Source organism: Hippopotamus amphibius, chromosome 13, assembly GCF_030028045.1.
Source record: "Hippopotamus amphibius kiboko isolate mHipAmp2 chromosome 13, mHipAmp2.hap2, whole genome shotgun sequence".
NCBI classification, from domain to species: domain Eukaryota; kingdom Metazoa; phylum Chordata; class Mammalia; order Artiodactyla; family Hippopotamidae; genus Hippopotamus; species Hippopotamus amphibius.
This window is the reverse complement of record NC_080198.1, coordinates 4,825,434-4,843,574: the sequence shown is the minus strand read 5'-3', so window position 1 is coordinate 4,843,574 and position 18,141 is coordinate 4,825,434. Positions and strand designations below refer to the sequence as shown.

At 37.4% G+C, this 18,141-nt stretch overlaps 1 protein-coding gene across 5 annotated transcripts in view; it reads left to right on the top strand.

Annotated features, from left to right (window-relative positions):
* PPARG (peroxisome proliferator activated receptor gamma) overlaps positions 1 to 18,141 on the top strand; it is a 121,454-nt gene that overhangs the window by 16,563 nt on the left and 86,750 nt on the right. For all 5 annotated transcript variants that reach the window (XM_057705272.1, XM_057705275.1, XM_057705273.1 and 2 more), the window contains exon 2: positions 7,188 to 7,261. The gene's annotated coding sequence lies outside the window, so the exon portion shown is untranslated. The remainder of the gene's footprint in view (positions 1 to 7,187; positions 7,262 to 18,141) is intronic.

Below are 18,141 nucleotides of genomic sequence, written 5' to 3'. Positions count from 1 at the left end.
ACTTGGGAGAATCCGGAGAACTAGACGCCTACGGGAGTGATCGCCTCACTGTATTGTGGGGAAGTGCTGGAATGCTTTTAACTTCCGCAAGGGACATGATTTTCATAAGGATTGTTTTAGTGCCATTGGTATCTGGTGAACAAAAAAATTGGCTGCAGGAGAAAAAATTCATTTCACTTCAAGCCTAGTAGAATGTTTTGTTAAAATAGCCCATTTTCATTGTGTATTACTGAAATAGCTTTTATTTTTCGTTAAAATCTGTGTAACATTTCAAACTGTTCCTAGAACAGTGCCTGGCATATAGTAGGTACTCAAATATTTACTGAATATTGTTCATCAAACGTGGAGTTATGGTGGACAAAGCATTTCACATGGGAAACCACTATGAGCACTGACACGGAAGTAGGGAAAACGTGAGTTTAGAGAAAAACAACAAGACAGTTTCCTGAAGGCAGCATCCTTATGTGATTACCAGTGTGAACACTTTGGGGCTCAATAATTGTGGTCGCTTCTTAATGTCTGCACAGTATTTAAAATACCAGTGATGACTGTTTCTGATGCCTGTCTCCACAGTGAGCAGCTGAGCTGAAACAGGAAAAGTCATTTCCTCTAACTCTGAGCCTCTTCTCTCACGTCTTCTTCCTCCTCGCCTCCCTCCTGCCTCCTTCTGCCCCTCAATTCTTACTCTAGCTCTGTTCTTATTGCCTCTTGTTCGCACCTTTTTTGTTTGTTTGTTTTCATTCCTGATGTTTCCTGTATTCTGTCTCCTTTTTTCCTTCTTTTCCGGCCTCTGTTTCTCTGCCTTCAATGACTCTCTTCCTTTTACGGTTTCCCAATTCCTAACTTCTCTGTCTTTGGTCTGGTCTCTAGCTATAGTATGGAAATGAAATGTGTTTTTATCTACTAATCAAACAAGGAAGTAGGGATTTTTTTCTTCATTGAGGTATAATTGACATAAAACCGTAAAATATTTAAAATACACATCGTGGTGGTTTGAAATAGACTGTGATGAGGCTTCCCTCCATTTGTTAAGTAAGATCCATCACCTCGCAAATCTCTCTCTCTTTTTTTTTTTGGTGAGAACATTTAATTCTACTCTCAGCAAATTTTGATTATACAATACAGTGCTGTCAACTATAGTCACCATGTGGTATATTAGGAATTTTTTAGTCTGAATGTAGCATGAGCAAAATGCTTATGTTGCTCTTTCAGAGACAAAATAAAATTGATTATCACTTTTAAATGGATTTCGATTGATTTAAAAAAAATTAGTCAATCACTAATCCTCAGATTTGGAGAAGGGGATCAGTGGACCTTAATTCATAAGTCCTGGTAAAGCACAGGAGCTTATTGAAATAACTCCTAATTGTCTTCAGCAACCTTAGTTCCTCTTTTTTCCACGTGGGAGGTGTATCAGATATAGCATACGATCCTTTAGCACCATCTAATTGTTTTTATTATGTCTTTATTTATGCAAACAAGAGCTGGAATATTTTGTTTTGTTCATTCTTTATCCCCAGTTCCTAGAACACTGCTAACAAATATCAGTTGCTCAACAAATAGTTGTTTTTAATTTCAAATCTACTGTTTCATTCTACTTCCTAATCCTAATAGGTATCGTGACTTTTTTGGAGTAACATTACTCATTACGATAACTTAGTTTATGATTGATTTATAAATGTAACCATACAAATTCATGTTTAGAGAATGCTTTCTTCTTCCATCTACTCCATAGTTCAAATTCTTAGCTCAACTGTCATTTACCCATCCTTTTAAAGGACTCTTCCTTAATTATCTCAAGCACCAAAAAAGTAGCCTAGCAGTTGATAGTAATAGTTAATATTTACTGAGCATTTATTCTATATCAGGCCCTATTTTAAGCACATTACATACATTATCTCATTTTATTCTTCCAACAATCCGTAAAAGGTACACACTATTATCTGTATTTTGCAGATGAAGAAACAAACACAAAGAGGTAAAAATTACCTGCCAGATGATAAAACTAAGATTTGAACTCAAGCAACCTGAACACAGCCACCCTGTCTTGCACACTTTAACAAGAGTCTTATCTTCCAGTATTTAACTTGCCAGAGAATGAGAAAACTAAACCCCATCTACCCGCATCATTCCACACTTAACAATTACATCTACACAAGTCTAACCATATTCAGATGTAACCATGGATTAAATCCAAGCTTTTAGTGGTTCTGGTTCACGCAAATCAGTTTATGCGTCATGTAAGTGGTAAGCCAGCTTTAAATTACTTACTCTTGTTACACGTGACAAGGTAAATTAGATCACCAAATCTTTACTTTACATTCAATAACTCCACTGTCACTTAAAACCTACCACTCTTAGGAGATTCTTTATTTCCAATTTTCTCTTTCTTTTAAATTCCTCTTAATTCAAATAAAGTCATTTTATTTTGTCACCTCACCTTATTTTGTCAATTTAATAGCCAATTTTGTATGAATGTTGAAAAAACCGGGGGGAGGATGTGATTAGCTCATCTTGATTCTGGCTTTTCATGGAATCATTCAGCAATTTGGGGGAGGGGAGGGCAGTGGGAGACCCATGTATTTAGTTCAGTGGCATAAAAATTAATTGATTGGAAGCTTCCATATACCTTCACCTTCCCCCAATGCACCAAAGAGAATTTTCATTCCACAGCAGAAACTCCCTTGCCCCACCCTTAGAAAAGTTGATTTTACAAGGTTAGTTCCTAGATTTTTGTGCTGAAGTATTGGAGAATGAGCAGAAGGGGGCTGGACATGAAAAGCTGGAGGAGATTTAAGTTGCTGTATATCATAAGGTGCTGGGAAAGAGAGGCGGGAGAGATGATGACATTACTGGGCTGGGAATGGAGAAAGTGCTGAGTTGAGAAGGTTTTGCTGAAGGAGACACTTTGGAAAGTGTGGGGTGTGAAAAGGTCCAAGGGAAGGAGGAGAGGGATATGAGAAGGGTCGCCCGTGGTTATGCACTGAGCCTCCTTGAACATACTTTGCGAGACTGGAGTAGAGAATGGAACATCTTTTCATCTAGCAGGGAGCGAGGGGTGGTCTAATATGTGTTGGGTTGTGCTTCCGTAATTCTTCAGAGGGAGAAGACGGGTAGTCATTTTAGGGGATGAGTTTGAGGTTCCTGAAGAAACTTGGGAAGAGGTGTTCCCCAAAACTTGGAAATAAAGATTTAGAAGTCTTGAGAGAAGACGTGGTTAGCAAGGAAGATCTCGGGGCTGTAAGCAGGTAGATGTGTTTATGGGTAAGAGTGAGGCCAAGAAGAAACTTGCAGAGGACATAGGATAGAAGAACTCAGGGGGAAGAGGTACCAAGAAAAAGGACTAGCGTAGTAGTCATAGGGTAAGGATGAGAATTCAGGCAGCAAAGGGAGGTGATGGGTTCAAGCGTAGAGGATGCACAGGATATCAGATGATGCAGAGGCAGAGACTGTGGTGCTGGAGCCAGCTCGTCCCAGCTTGTGAGAGTCAGTTGTTAAATTTTCAGGATTTTTGTGAGCCGTTTGTTATCCACAGCCATTATTAAAAGTTAAGCAATGAAACAAGTTATGATAAAAACAAAGGTAGTAACCATACCAACCACATCGCTTCCTGGTTATGTCGCATCGCTGAGGCGTTGCTGTGGATTGCATCTGCCAGGTGGGGATACCGTGCCGTGTGCTGCTGCCACCCCACCTCTTCCCGACTCTGCTGTCATGTTGGTGGCCTGAAGTCAGTCACTGTGGGAGTGTTTACACCACAGAAATTGGCAGACACTACAAACCAGAGCATTTTTCCTGCAAGGAGAGCCAGCTGTTAAACACGTACCCGCACACCATTGGGCAATTAGAATGAAAATCAAGAGAAGTCAGTTGGATTTGGTAAGACGCAGACCACGTGTCACCTTTGCTTGAGTTTCAGTAGAAAAGTGGGTGGCAAAAGCCACAGTGAAGTGGGTTAAGGAGGGAAAGAATGGAAAGTGAGAAAAGAAATGCTCAAATAAATTTGAGAACTGATGAGTTAAACAGCTAAGCAGATTGTTATTGTTGATACTGTTTTTTCCAATTGTGCGGCTTACAGAGCGTACACAATGCTAACGTACTTTACTAGCCTCCAGATATGAACCGCATATGCAAATTCATTTTGTGATGGAAGCTTTTCCAATGGAAAATCTTAAAGAATCTAGTTATCTATGGAACATATTTTGGGAGATGCTGCTATAGTATTTCACAGTTAAGTTGATAATGGTTGTAAGTTTGAGATAAATCTTGTTATTAAAGTTTCTTAGTTCTTTAAGGAAATATTTTTAAGAATGAATGTTGAATTTTATTGTTTTTTTTTTAATTTTTTGAGATAGTCATGTGGTTTCTTTTAAAATTTGACCTAGTGCTGGAACACATTATTTTAATAGGTATTCCAATACTAAATCTTCTTTGTCTTTCTGAGATAAATCTAACTTCGTTATGGTGGTTTATTCTTTTGGTATACTGTTGCATTTGTTCATTAGCATTTTGCTTTAAGTCAGTATTAGTAAGTGAGGTTGGTATTTTTCATGTTAGGTTTTTTGTTTCTTGTTAGGTATTTTTCTTGTTAGGTTACCTTGTTAGGTATTTTGTTAGATTTTGAAAAATTAATTTGGTCACTCTGGTTTTTTTTCTACTCAGAAACAGTTTATGCAGCAAGATACTTATTTCTTCCTTGAACACTTGAAAAAAAAATTATCTATAAAATTATCTAGGCCCAGAACTTCTTGGGGAAGTAATTCTTTGATAAACTTTCAGTTGTTTCCATTTTTAATTATTTTCCTATTTTTTAAGTCAACTTTTACCATTTATACCATATCAGACAAAATAGAGTAAGTTGCCCTTTGGCTTGTGTTATTATCTGCTTAGATTCTGGTAAAAAACCTATCTCAGGTATTAAAAAGTTGGATGAGTAGAACAGACCCTTTCTAGTGTGGGTTCTGTTGAAATGTGAGGGGCTTGTCTGTGCTCTTCACAGCTTAGTTTTCTGGCTTATATTAATGAGTAGAATGATTTATATACACTAATGAATAGAAACCAGTCTGTATTTAACTGACCAATTGGGGAACATGAAAGAACTATAATCCTTGATAGATACCGCCCCCAGAATGGATCTTGTTTCTGCCCTACTTGTTATATTTTATGCCTGCAAACTATACCTTCTATGGTACAATGCAGTTCTGAATGGATACAGCAAGGAGATTACTGATTTTACCAGGGGGAGGGGGTTTTGGGAAAGGTTATAGATTCTGTCTGCCTCTGAAAGTCACAGAAACTGGTCCAGTTTTCTGTTTAATCCAACTCTTAGGACTAAAAGCTAGGAATACATAGCAGTTTCCAGAAATCGTAACTTTCTTCCTGTCTGTTTTTTAATGAATTCTTATGTATTTCAAAGAGAAATTGGAATGAGTGTCAAGAAAAGTTAGTGTGACTTAATCGTACCCAGGAGTCAACATTATTTAATTTTTCAGTTAGAGATTTTGTTCAAATTTTTCTTTATTAATACTCTTTCCTTTTGTTTTCACATATTTAAACCCTTTTTAGTTGACTTAAAGGTGAAAAAAAATCAAAGTAGTAATCCATTATAAAGTTGTTTCTCATGTGTTATGCGTGTTATATATGATGAACAGGTTTGATGTGGGTACTCCTTTCATTTTTGACTAACAAATTAGTGTTTCACGTGGAGAGTAAATGGCTATGATACAGAGCAGCAGTCAGAAGGCAAAGCAGGTCTAAACCCGTGACAAATCAGCTCTCTCTATAGAAGAATACGCCCCATTCTGAAAACAAAATTGTTGATATTGAGTTCGTTAGGAGGTTTTCAGTTTCCAAAGAGAAGTACTAAACAATGTTAGGGAAAGAAACAATCAATCAAACAAAATGCATTGGCTGCAGTTTATACTCTTTCACAGTAGAAGTAACAAAATGGGAAAACATTTTATATTCATGGTCCACTACATTTCTGCCATGCATTGGGTAATAGAATAGTTTTTGCAAATTCCAAATGGAAAGGTGCAGGATTTAAAAAGGAAAAAAAAAAAATTAGAACTTTGGGTAGGTTAGACTGTGCAGAATGTTGGGTCTGAATGTGGGGACTTTGAAGGCCCTTATGATAAGGCTTTGGCACTGGGTACTGTTTTGTCTTTATGGAATGTACAGCTATTCTAGGATCCCTGAGCCCTTCGTAAGAGCCAAGGATACACATCCTTAGACCTTTGGCACGGTTACTCAGATAATCTGCTCTCTGCGTCCTCCTTTAAAAAATCTGGTCCACGTGAAATGTGCTATATCTACTGTCCCTAAATGGTTGTGACACTTTTACCTTAGGCTTAACAGCCATGTGCCCTCTAGAATGAGCTTATATTTTTCTAATTGTCATCTTTGCTGTGTATAACTTTTATCAATCATCTATCTCTTGAGGTTACTAACCATTTGAAGATCTAGTTTTTCTTAAGTCTGCCCAACAACATAGGTGTCATTATTAATTTTACATAAAAGATGATTGAGGGACTTCCTAGGTGGCGCAGTGGGTAAGAATCTGCCTGCCAATGCAGGGGACACGGGTTTGATCCCTGCCCCAGGAAGATACCACATGCCACGGAGCAACTAAGCCCGTGTGCCACAACTATTGAGCCTGCGCTTTAGAGCCCGTGAGCCACAACTGTTGAGCCCATGTGCCACAACTACTGAAGCTCACGCGCCTAGAGCCCGTGCTCTGCAACAAGAGAAGCCACCTCAATGAGAAGCCTGCGCACTACAATGAAGAGTAGCCCACGCTCACCGCAACTACAGAAAGCCTGACGCAGCAACGAAGACCCAATATAGCCAATAAATAAATAAATAGAAATTTTAAAAAAAAAAGAAAGAAAGATGGATGAGACCAAGGACCTTGACTCTGATCAGTGACAAAACAGGAAGGCAGGCAAAATGAATCGAATCCACGTCTCTTTAAGAAGATTCTCCAGCCCCGCATGATTTACAAGTCAGTCTGTTGGTTACTTCTAGAGAACACAGCTCCGTCTAAGTTCAGGGAAAGCAAACATTCAGGATGAAATCCAACAGAGAAAATACATTTATTTGTGCTTGTACATTTTGGTATCCTAGGTTGTCTAAGAAGTTTGAATATGTGTGTATATTAAAAATCTTTTTTCTTTTTAATTGTTTAGATTTGAAAGACGCCAACTCTAAGCCACAGACATAAAAGAAGGCCATTTCCTTAAGCAAGAGTCGCCCTTTAACGGTAGGTAAACTCGGAATTTATTGTACTAAATTTGTATTTAGAAGGATCTTTTTTAAAGGACATACAAATGCTTTATAGCATTTTATTGTAAAATTTCTTAGAGAGCTTTTATTTTGACTATCAGAATACTTTCTACTGTGTAATTTACCAGTCAGTGGAAGGAAAACACAGTAACGTATTTGTCTAAGACAAAACAAAGATAGGAAAGTGACCCTAGAAGTTGAGAAATAACACAGATCCTTAGAAAGGAGTCTCAAATACAAGTACATTATATTAGGTTCCTGTGTTACCTGTAATTGAATTGAGAGAAAAATTAAAATAGCTTTCCTGATTCCCTGTAGGCCATGCAACCAATCCCAGGTCACAAAGGAGAAAGTAGCTTAATTTATCCAGCACCCATGTCTGTGTATTTTATTTGGGGAATTAAAATCTAGTACTACAGTTATTTATTTTATCGTTCAGATTATTCCAGCTCCCAATGGCCAAAGCTGGAATGATTGGAACAATGCGATTTTTAAAAACTTTAGCATTGGATTACAACCCCCAAAATAAAATATACAGATACATGATCCCATACTGGTGTAAATAAATGACTGAATGACTCCATTGAAGGAGGAGAACTTTTCCTTCCAGAAGAACTTAAATTAGTAAACGTTGAAGGAGCGAGGGAGGTGGAAGATTGCCATCAGAGGACCTCAGCAGCCGTTACTGCTGCTGTCAGGGCCCACTGATGAACACTGAGATTAGAAGGTGAACATGTCGGGAGGAGCAGAATATGGACAGAACCTCAAAGTATCTCCCTCCAAATGTTTATTAATTACAAAGAGAAAAGCAGTAACTTTACAGGGCAGAATCCTGGCAGATACCACTTTAACCGAGTGATCCAGGTTAATAGGTCAGTATCCACAGTAGTAAGGCATATTGAGCTTATATACCCCCAAAAGGGCACATCAGGTCTTTGGTATTCTCCCCCAAAATTCATAACAGCAATTGAATCATGAGAAAATGTTAGGCAAATCTAAATAGAGAGACATTCTACAACATACCTCACCAGCATTCTTCAACAGTGTCGGGGGCGTGAAAGACAAGAAAAATCTGAGAAACTGTGTATTAAATACATGCACTTTTCTGTATGTCAGCTATACCTCAGTAAAGCCACTAAAAAAGAAAAGAAAAAGACAAGACTGAGTGACTGGAGAAAATAAGGAGAAATGGCAAAGAAATGCAATGTGGGATCCTGGATTGGGTCCTGGAACTGAGAAAGGGCAAAGGGGGAAAACTGGTGAAATCCAAATAAAGCTGTTTATAGTATCATGCCCATATTCATTGATTAGTTTTCCTCATTGGGCTGTGGTTGTAACATGTTAGCAGTAGGAAGCCCAGCGAAAGTAACATGGGAACTTTGCAACTTTTCTGTAAACCTCAAATTATTTGAAGATGAAAAGTTCTTTAAAAGTTACACTGGAGTCACTCAGTAATTATTCTCATGAGATTTTCACTGATTTTTAGAGTGAGTTTCTGTTTTGTGTGCCAACCTTAGAACATTCTTCTCATCAAGGATACTCCTTGAGCTGTTCCTTAATCCTGTCCATACACAGAGATCCTCACCGCCACAGGTCTGCTCTCCACTTAGTTCTCTAGCCAGTTGCTTCCAGCCCCTGGAAAACCTGTGAGTGGGGAAAAAAACCTACAAGGCCCTGAGTCCTCAGGAACCACCTCTTAGCAAAATTTTTCGTTGGTGACGGTCAGGGTGTGATTTCCGTGTTCAAACCAAGTCTTTAGGTTTCATAAATGATGTCTTGGTCCACCAGTCTTTACCCAAGACAACATATGAACAAGCACTTAGAATTAGTAGCCTTGTATTTAAATGGTGAAGATGAGAGAAGATTATGCCGTTTTTAGGTAAAATGTCTGGGAATTTTGTGAATATAAGTAGTACTAAGGGAACTTTGCTTCTTAAAGGAAATCAATAGCTGCATTGAGTTTGCTTTTGAAAATCAGTTTACCTTACAAAAAAAAATCAAAACGCCAAACTCTTGAAAGACCAAGCAAGGGGTAGGTATGTATTCTGGCATCTGGAAATGAGTGTTTGGTCTGAATTCAGGTGTTTGGGCATGAAAAACAAAATGCTAAGTTTTAGGAGTCTTCCCTGAAGGTTTTTTTTTGCCGGCAACTCTCTTGTGTGTTCAACCAACTTTGAAGACGACACCAGTTAACAGACTTTAGGCAAAACAAGAAAAAACAGAAGTGGCATCTAGAATAGTCAAATTCATAGAGGCAGCAAATACGGTGGTGGTGACCAGTAGCCTGCAGGAGCGGGGGATGGGGAGTTAGTGTTTCAAGGGAGCATAGTTTCAGTTTGGGAAGATGAAAAAGTTCTGGGTGGTGGTGATGAATGCAGTGTGAATGTACTTAATACCACAGAACTGTACATTTTTAAATGGTTAAAATAGTAAATTTTTATGTAATGTATCTTTTACCACAATTTTAAAAAGTGAAAAAGAAATAGAAGACTTCAGCCGTTCCATTCTCCTTCTTTCCAGGGTGCCTAGCTATGAGGAGAATCTCTGTTTGGGGGCATTTCTCTTAGGAGGAATCTTTTTTTAAAAGTCTAGAGATGGTTTCCTGAACATCATTTACCAACCGGCAGTGTAAATGGCTGCTATATCATAAATTGTGCAAGTAGAAGGGAACCTGGTACACAGGAAACCGTAGAGCTGGGTGGTTGGGAGAGTTGCTTGTGGGTTAATTTATAACTAAGACAAATGAATCTATAAAAAGAAGAAAAGCCCCATAAGGAATATGTTAACTGATGGTAAGGGAGGAAAAAAAGGGTTTAGATAAAAGATATGTGAACTTGTTTGGTCCCAATGATTTTATGGCTGAGGAATTCAATTATAGGTGTACTGGGTGGAGCAAATCACAATTCTGTAAATTACTAATAGGACACGACGATCTTTATCGTTTTCTGTATGTGCTCACATGCAGAGTTCAGGCCTGCCCTCTGTAAATAAACTCTCTGCTTAGCTGTGCTGCTATGTGTGAATTCAGGGCTGCAGGATTGGAACATAGATAGGTTCTAAAACCTTCAAGGTGGGGAGGTGGTACAAATAGAAATAAGATTCGGAACGAGGACCAGATAAATGACTTTGGCTTTTGAATTTGGGCCATTGGGTTTGTTTCGTTTTACATTAAATTCTTTTAAGACGTTTTTGTCATTGAAAAGCTGTGAAAATATCTTTTAAAATAAAAAGGCCACACAATCACACACAAACTGCTGTTCTAACTCCTGCATAGTTTCTTTCAGTTCTAGTTGACCTGTATAGGTTTTTAAATTACTAACAGTTATGGTATGTATAGCATTTCTGCTTCTTTCACTTTTAGATTACATGTCTTTCTTCCTTTTTACCTGGCTTTGAGATACCCTAATGGCAGCACAGTAGTCCATATTAGTGGAACTTACTAAGTAAATTACACCGAATGTACTAAGCCACTTTCTAGGTGGCTCCTAATTTTTTTATTATTATACAATTACTGTTTATTCTTGTACAGTTACATACAGTGAATAGCTTCATGCATGTGTTTCACTTTTCAAAAAATCATCTTCAGATAAATTCCTTTAAGAAGAGTTTCTATGTTAAAGGGTTTGAGCAACTATATTACTCCTGCATTATTCATTTCTATGAGATTTCACATTGCTTGGAGGATATATTGGTAGCAAAATGAACAAAAACATATTTCCATAGTGTATGTGTAAATGATTTCTGTTCATTTAAATCTGCTATCATTTAGCTCTGGCTGTTGGTGTGTGACAGCGGAATGAGGGTGGAGAGTGAGGAGTTTCACCAGTTTTTTAGATATTAGAATAATATGGTGTTTTGGGTAGTTTTTGGTTTTCTGGGTTGTGATGGGGAGTGTTGTTTTTGTTTTGAGTTAGGAAGAAACCAACTTATTTGCAGTGAAGTTACGGATTATTTCCTGAGGCTATGCCAAGTTTAAATCAAATGTAAAGCTTGTGCTGCAGGTCCCTATGGCCTTTAACTCTGCCTGTTGCTAGTTGTTATAAAGGAATGATTGCTTTAGAAAATGCAGGTTTAACAAAATAGCACATTGAGAGAGAAGGATACAAATCAATTTTTTAAGGATTTATTTAAATCAAATATTTTTAGTTTGTGGTTTGAATATTTGAGGGGAATGGTAATTTTAGAATAAAGATATGATAGAAGAAAGTTTTAAGATGCAAAATCATATGGTTAAAATGTACTACAATGAATAGAAAAAAGATTATGGGTCATAGTCTTTCCTTTTTATTCTAAACTTTCATTTGGAAGTTAAGTGTTAATGACATGAAATAGAGATGAAAGCTTTTAACTATAATACATGTGTATTGTATTTTTTAATATCAAATAAGCAATGCAATAACACCAATAAATATTGTTTTAAAGAAAAAAATAATCTTAACATCCTTATTCAAAATATTTTAATTTCTACGAGTTGCCTTCCAGTTCTTAATAGATATACACACATTTTTTTAATATGCGTATGTAATATTTGAGAAGGTGAATACACTGCTATCCCTGACTTCAGTGTCTATAAAATTAAGGGATTGTGATAAATGATTTCTAAATTATCTTTTCATTCAAAAACAATATTTTAAAACCTAGCTGTGTCTAAACTACATAATATCTTCCGGAAAAACATTTAAGTTGATCATGATGAGTACTATCTTTACTTAAAAAACGTGAGTCACTGCTATAAAACGTAGCGGGTTAATTCCTAAAAATTAAGCGTAAAAGAAAAAAATTCTGTGATATTAACAGTTTGTTAAACTGAAGAATGCGTCATGGGGGAGGGGTTTGATTATTTGAGGTTCTTGAGTAATAATTTCAATAAAGCAGTGTTTGTTCTCAAGTAGTAATTTTAATAAAACCTACTGTACAAATGTCTGATAAGAGAAGATACAAAAAATGCTTTTGGCGATTACTTGATTTTCATTTATAACCGCACTTGCATTCTCATAACAGAAAAAAAGTTTTTAATCTTTTTGTAATTTCTTAATTATAATGTTTTCATGAACTACCAGTGTGTAAAATTATTGATTTTGGCATCTAGTTAGACTAATTAGGAAAAATGTACATCTTCCTAATCTCTCCTTCCACGATTTTGTTTGCCTTTTTAGAAAATGCCCATAATAAGCTCTGCAGTCCCCGCTGTAGTATGCTTGATTCTTTAGGTGCTCCCAGAACTCACATGTTACCAGTGATGTACGTAAATTCTGCCACAGTATCATATAGTAAGAGCTCAAACGGAGGCCATTGTTATTCCAGGGACCATAAAGTGAAGCAACTGTCATATCTGTGTTATTCTAGCTGTTGTTTTGATTTTTTTTTCTTTACACTTATGAACTTCTTGTCCTTCAGTCCAGATCTTGTGATCTGAAATCATTTAAATTATTAAAAAGCTGATATTTTTAACCTTTTATACTCCCAGTAGACAGGACATAGGAAATTTGATGACGTAAACATCTTTAATAATCTTTAAAAGTCATAAGACTAGGTAGCTAGGACAAGAAACAATTAGGAATAAATTTCAGGGAAATACCATAATGGCATGACTTGTTTTCTTTTGTTAGCAAGCCACTTGGCTTTCCTCTCAAACCCAGGGAATAAGTCGTGTGGCCCCCTTTCATGATTTCAGTTTCATCTGCATCACAGAAATATATGTTTCCCTAAGTTTACTCACAATAATTTGTGATTGCTATTTTTCTTATCTGCGAAGGAAGTACAACAGTTCCCACTGGGGAAATACCATGTTAAGTTGATCCTAAAATAAGAAATCTAAGGGAAAGGTCACATCCTAATAACTTGTGCAAATCTAAATTCCCATGGAGCTTTGAAATTATTTTGTAGCAGTAGAGTATTAACAATGTGTTGTTGAACTTCTTCCAGATGGCGTCATAAAATTGAGAGCACTTTTGTGTACAGAAATAACCGCTGAGATATAAGTACAATTGACAAGACCTAATTTTTTTTAGGAATCCATTTTGAATATCCAGAAAAATGTAGCATGAATAATAAACCACAGGATGCTTTTTGTTACTTTCACTGAAAATGTAAGGAGTATTATTCAGGAAGTATTATGATAATTGTATGCAAACAGAGACAGTGATTTTTCCTGTGACTGTAGAGATGTTTAATATTCAACTTTTTACCAGCCCTGACTTTTTACCTTCCCGATATACTTTGGAAGAACCCTAAGTATGTAATTCTAGAGAGAGTTGCTGCTTCCAGGACACCTGAAAGTTGACACCTGAACATCAGGACACCTGGGTTGTAGTCTCTCCTTTTCTGTTAATTGGTAATCTCTTAAATACTCTAGACCTCAAGTTCCTTATCTGTTAAGATATTAATTGTGAGGATCAAATAAGATCAAATATACACAAGGCCTAGAATATTTCTACAGCAGTACATGTCTTTAAGATATTACCATAATCATTGCCTTCAGTTTTCACCTTTTCCAAATGAGGAAATCAAATGCTTATTTGTGTGATAGGGCATATGTTCAAAGAATCTTTGCAACTATTCAGTATCTTTGCAATATCTTTGTTCAGGAAAGGCATTACGCTCCCTCATTGTGTTCATTCATTTTTTAAATTTTATTTTATGCATCTACATGAAAAGGGTGAGATGTAACAGATCTGTACCCTACCACACATTCACCAGAAAAAGGGCTTATTGAAAGCATTCGCACAAAATAGACTAACTTCCTTTAAGTTCACATCCTTTTAAGAAGTGACTGGGATGAATGGTGGCTGGAATGCAGTGAGGTGACTTGACTTTCACCCCAAGTGATGAATGAAAGTTACAGTGTTGCCAACTTGTGTTCTCAGTATGTGGAGTCCCTCTCATCCTTTCATCCATCAGACTTTGGAATAATAGGAATAACAACATGAAGTAAGTGCCTAAAGAGAATAAATTCTTTGTGCACTTCTGCTCCCTGACGTGGTAGAAAAAAAAATCTTTGTGTGTGAACCTACTGATTGCTGCTACTATAAATTTGTTTTTCCAACTTTTTAATTTCCATTGATGTTGTCTTAGTTCAGATTTTTCTTATTCCTCACTTGAGTTATTGCAAGTTGTCTCTCCGATTCAATCCGCCATTTCCACTTTCTCCTCCAAGTAGACAGAATTCTTTCTCAAACACTGTGTTTGCATTCTCCCCCCCTTCCTGGGAGCATTACAGAGTTTGTGGTTGACCTCAGCCTACTCCCTCGGTCTCATCGCCTCCATTTACTATCACAGATATTAGGGCCTGGCCGCACCAGACGGCTCAGTCAGTGTTCCTCTCACAGCATTGGGTTCATGCCTGGAATGTACCAATTATCGTATCAGATTATTGCTGATTTTGTAGCTAGTTTTATGGAGCGAGCTTCTAGAGGACAGAGGCTATCTTCTGGGTGTCCCTAGTACTTAAAAGAGTTCCTAGCAAGGATTATGCAAGTGTTACAATTATAATATAATTAAAATTAAGTGATTCAGATATACTTTTATTTCTACTGATTAAGCATAGTACTATTAGCATTCTTGCCTAAATGTTATTTTTAAATGTACCAATGAGAGATGCAAAACATGATACAACATTCAATTATTTTAAGAAAATTCTGTGATATAATATGTATTTTACAATTTTGTAGATTTAACTTTTGCATAGGTGGCAGTTTCTTCTTCTAATTCCTCCTCCTCCTCCTCCTCTTCTTCTCCTTCTTCTTCTTCCTCTTCCTCCTCCTCCTCCTCTTCCTCTTCTTCCTCTTCTTCTTCTCCTCCTCCTCCTTTCATTTTTTATTTTTTGCAGGTGTTGAAAATGAGTCCATAAACGTACATAGATATCTTATCAGCTACTTTTTGCATGTATATTTTAGGGATGAGGACTATTCAGTTCACAGACTTGTCATGACCTTTCAATCTTCTATAACATTTGAAGCAGAGCTGCCAAGTCAGGTAAAGGGCTACAACAGTTATTTGTATGGAGGTTTTATTGTTGTTGCTGTTCCTACTTGTATGTGTTATTTATTAAACAAGTATCTCCAAGCTACTTTTCTGTATCTAACCCTGTTCTAGACAAAGAGGAATTATGCCATTCCTTGCTCACAGTCTTGTTTCAAGGACAATACCAATACAGACCACATGAAAGAATTAAATCACAGGGCTGTGTTATGTGTGTTTGAGGAAAAACATGTAGTGAAGTTCATAGAAGAAAACACATCTGCAGAGCTGGGATAGTCAGTGATTGTCTCACGAGATGCTTGCACCTGAGCTAAACCCTAAGAGTGTGGATATGCAAACATGAGAAGGAAGAAGCTGGAAATTTTAAACATGAGAAGCATCAGGGGGCAGGAATTTCAGGGTGTCAGGGCCACACTGTACTCTAGAATCAGCGAGAGGTTCGCGGAAGAGGAGAAGAGGGCTGAGCTTGGCAGGATGTAAAGACTAGAGCTAGGAACTTGGACTTTGTCTAGGGGACATTGGGGAACTTGAAGATTTGGGGCGAGGGAAGTGGTGCGACAGAAGCTCTGTTTGGAAGGGACAAGTGAAAGATATTTCGATAACAAGATTTGGTGACTGAATAAAAAGTAAAGAGGGTGAAAGAAAAAGAAGAGTCAAAAATGAGCTTTTGGCTGATGTATAGAGAGGTGGAAGAAATAGGGGAGAGGGACTCTGTTTGGAGGAAGAAAGATGAGGTCGATTTCAGACTTGTTGACTTTGAAGTGAAGGTGGAGTATCTCAGTAGGGAAGCCCTAGAGAGAAGTGAAGATTCGGGACTGAGCCTCGTTTCAGAGGCCGGAATGAGACGTGTTGGTTTGGGTGTCATGAGCATAGAGTGGAGAATGCTTCTCAAGAAGCAGCACACAGGTCAAGTTTAAAAGGAGAGGATGAGAGAGTGGCAAGAGTAGATAGGGTCATCACTGCCAAATAAGGAGACTTCGAAGAAGAGGAAAAGAACACAACACTTAGTGCCTCTTACGTGCCCAGCACTGTGTTAGTAACTTTATGTATGTGATCTTATTTCGTCCTCACAACAACCCTGTAACATAGGAATTATGATTACCCCCATTCTACAGATGAATAAAGAGAAGTTTAGCAGGTGAAATAACGCCTAGCGGCATGCTGCCAGAGCCAGGAGGACCTAATTTAAACTGAGATCCTCCTGACTCCTGAGCTCACATATTTTTTTACTGATGTATTGTAAAATGACAGTGAACTGTCAAGAAGAAAAAAGGAGTAATGCTATTAACAACTGCAAGGAAGAGATCGTTAAGACTATAGCTTAAGTATAGTGGGAGGAATGGGTATTTGGGGAACTTAGACAGTGATAGGTGGTGTATGAATGGAGGGAGTATGAATGTATAAAATGATTAATGAAATGTATAAATGACTTTAGACCACTGAGGATTTGGGCAGCAAATAGGACAGCTCTCCTAGAAAAGCTAAATCAAAGAAAGGAGGGAAGAATGCAAATCAGTGGAGAAAAAGGAAATGGTATAGGGCTGAGGTCTCAGAAAAGACATTTAAAAGAGCCAGACCCACCACTACGGAAAACAGTGCCATTATGGAAAACAGTTTGGAGGTTCCTTAAAAAACTAAAAATGGAACTACCATATGACCCAGCAATCCCACTCCTGGGTATATACCCAGAGAAAACCATAATCCAAAATGATACATGTACCATAATGTTCATTGCAGCACTATATTTACAATAGCCAGGACGTGGAATCAACCTAAATGCCCATCAACAGATGAATGGATAAAGAAGATTTGGCACATATATACAATGGAATATTACTCAGCCATAAAAAAGAATGAAATTGAGTTATTTGTAGTGAGGTGGATAGACCTAGAGTCTGTCATACAGAGTAAAATAAGTCAGAAAGAGAAAGACAAATACTGTATGCTAACACATACATATGGAATCTATAAAAACAGTACTGATGAACCCAGTGACAGGGCAAGAATAAAGTTGCAGATGTAGAGAATGGACTTGAGGACACGGGGTTGGGGGAAAGGGGGGCGAAGGGGAAGCTGGGATGAAGTGAGAGAGTAGCATTGACATATATATACTACCAGCTGTAAAATAGATAGCTAGTGGGAAGTTGCTGCATAATTTAGGGAGATCAACTCGATGGTGGGTGATGCCTTAGAGGGCCAGGACAGGGAGAGCAGGAGGGAGTCGCGGGAGGGAGGGAATATGGGGATATATGTCTAAATACAGCTGATTCACTTTGGTGTACCTCAAAAACTGGCACAACAGTGTAAAGCTGTTATATTCCAATAAAGAGCTTTAAAAAATGTGCAAAATGGCAGTGGGAGAAATAATAAAGTTGCTTTCTGCTTGCAAAAAAAAAAAAAAAAAAAGAGAGAGCCAGACCCTGTGAGAAAAGACTGCTTCCACTATGTTTAGAGGTTAGTGTTCCAGTGGAGACCTGAGGGAAGGTAAATGAGAAAGGGGTCAGATAAACATAGATTTTTTTTTTAATTTACTTATATTTTCCAATTTACTTATTTATTTTCAATTGAGGTGTAGTTGATTTACAAGGTTGTATTAGTTTCAGGTGTACAGCAAAGTGATTCAGTTATATATGTATATTCTTTTTCAGATTCTTTTCCCTTATAGGTTATTACAGAATGAGTAGCGTTCCCTGTGCTGTACAGTAGGTCCTTGTTGGTTATCTATTTTGTATATAGTAGTGTATATATGTTAATCCCAAACTCCTAATTTATCCCTCCCCGCCCCAGCCTTCCCCTTTAGTAACCATAAGTTTGTTTCCTAAAACAGATTTTTTTAAAGCACTAGTTCTAATGATACCTCCAAAATTATAACTCACT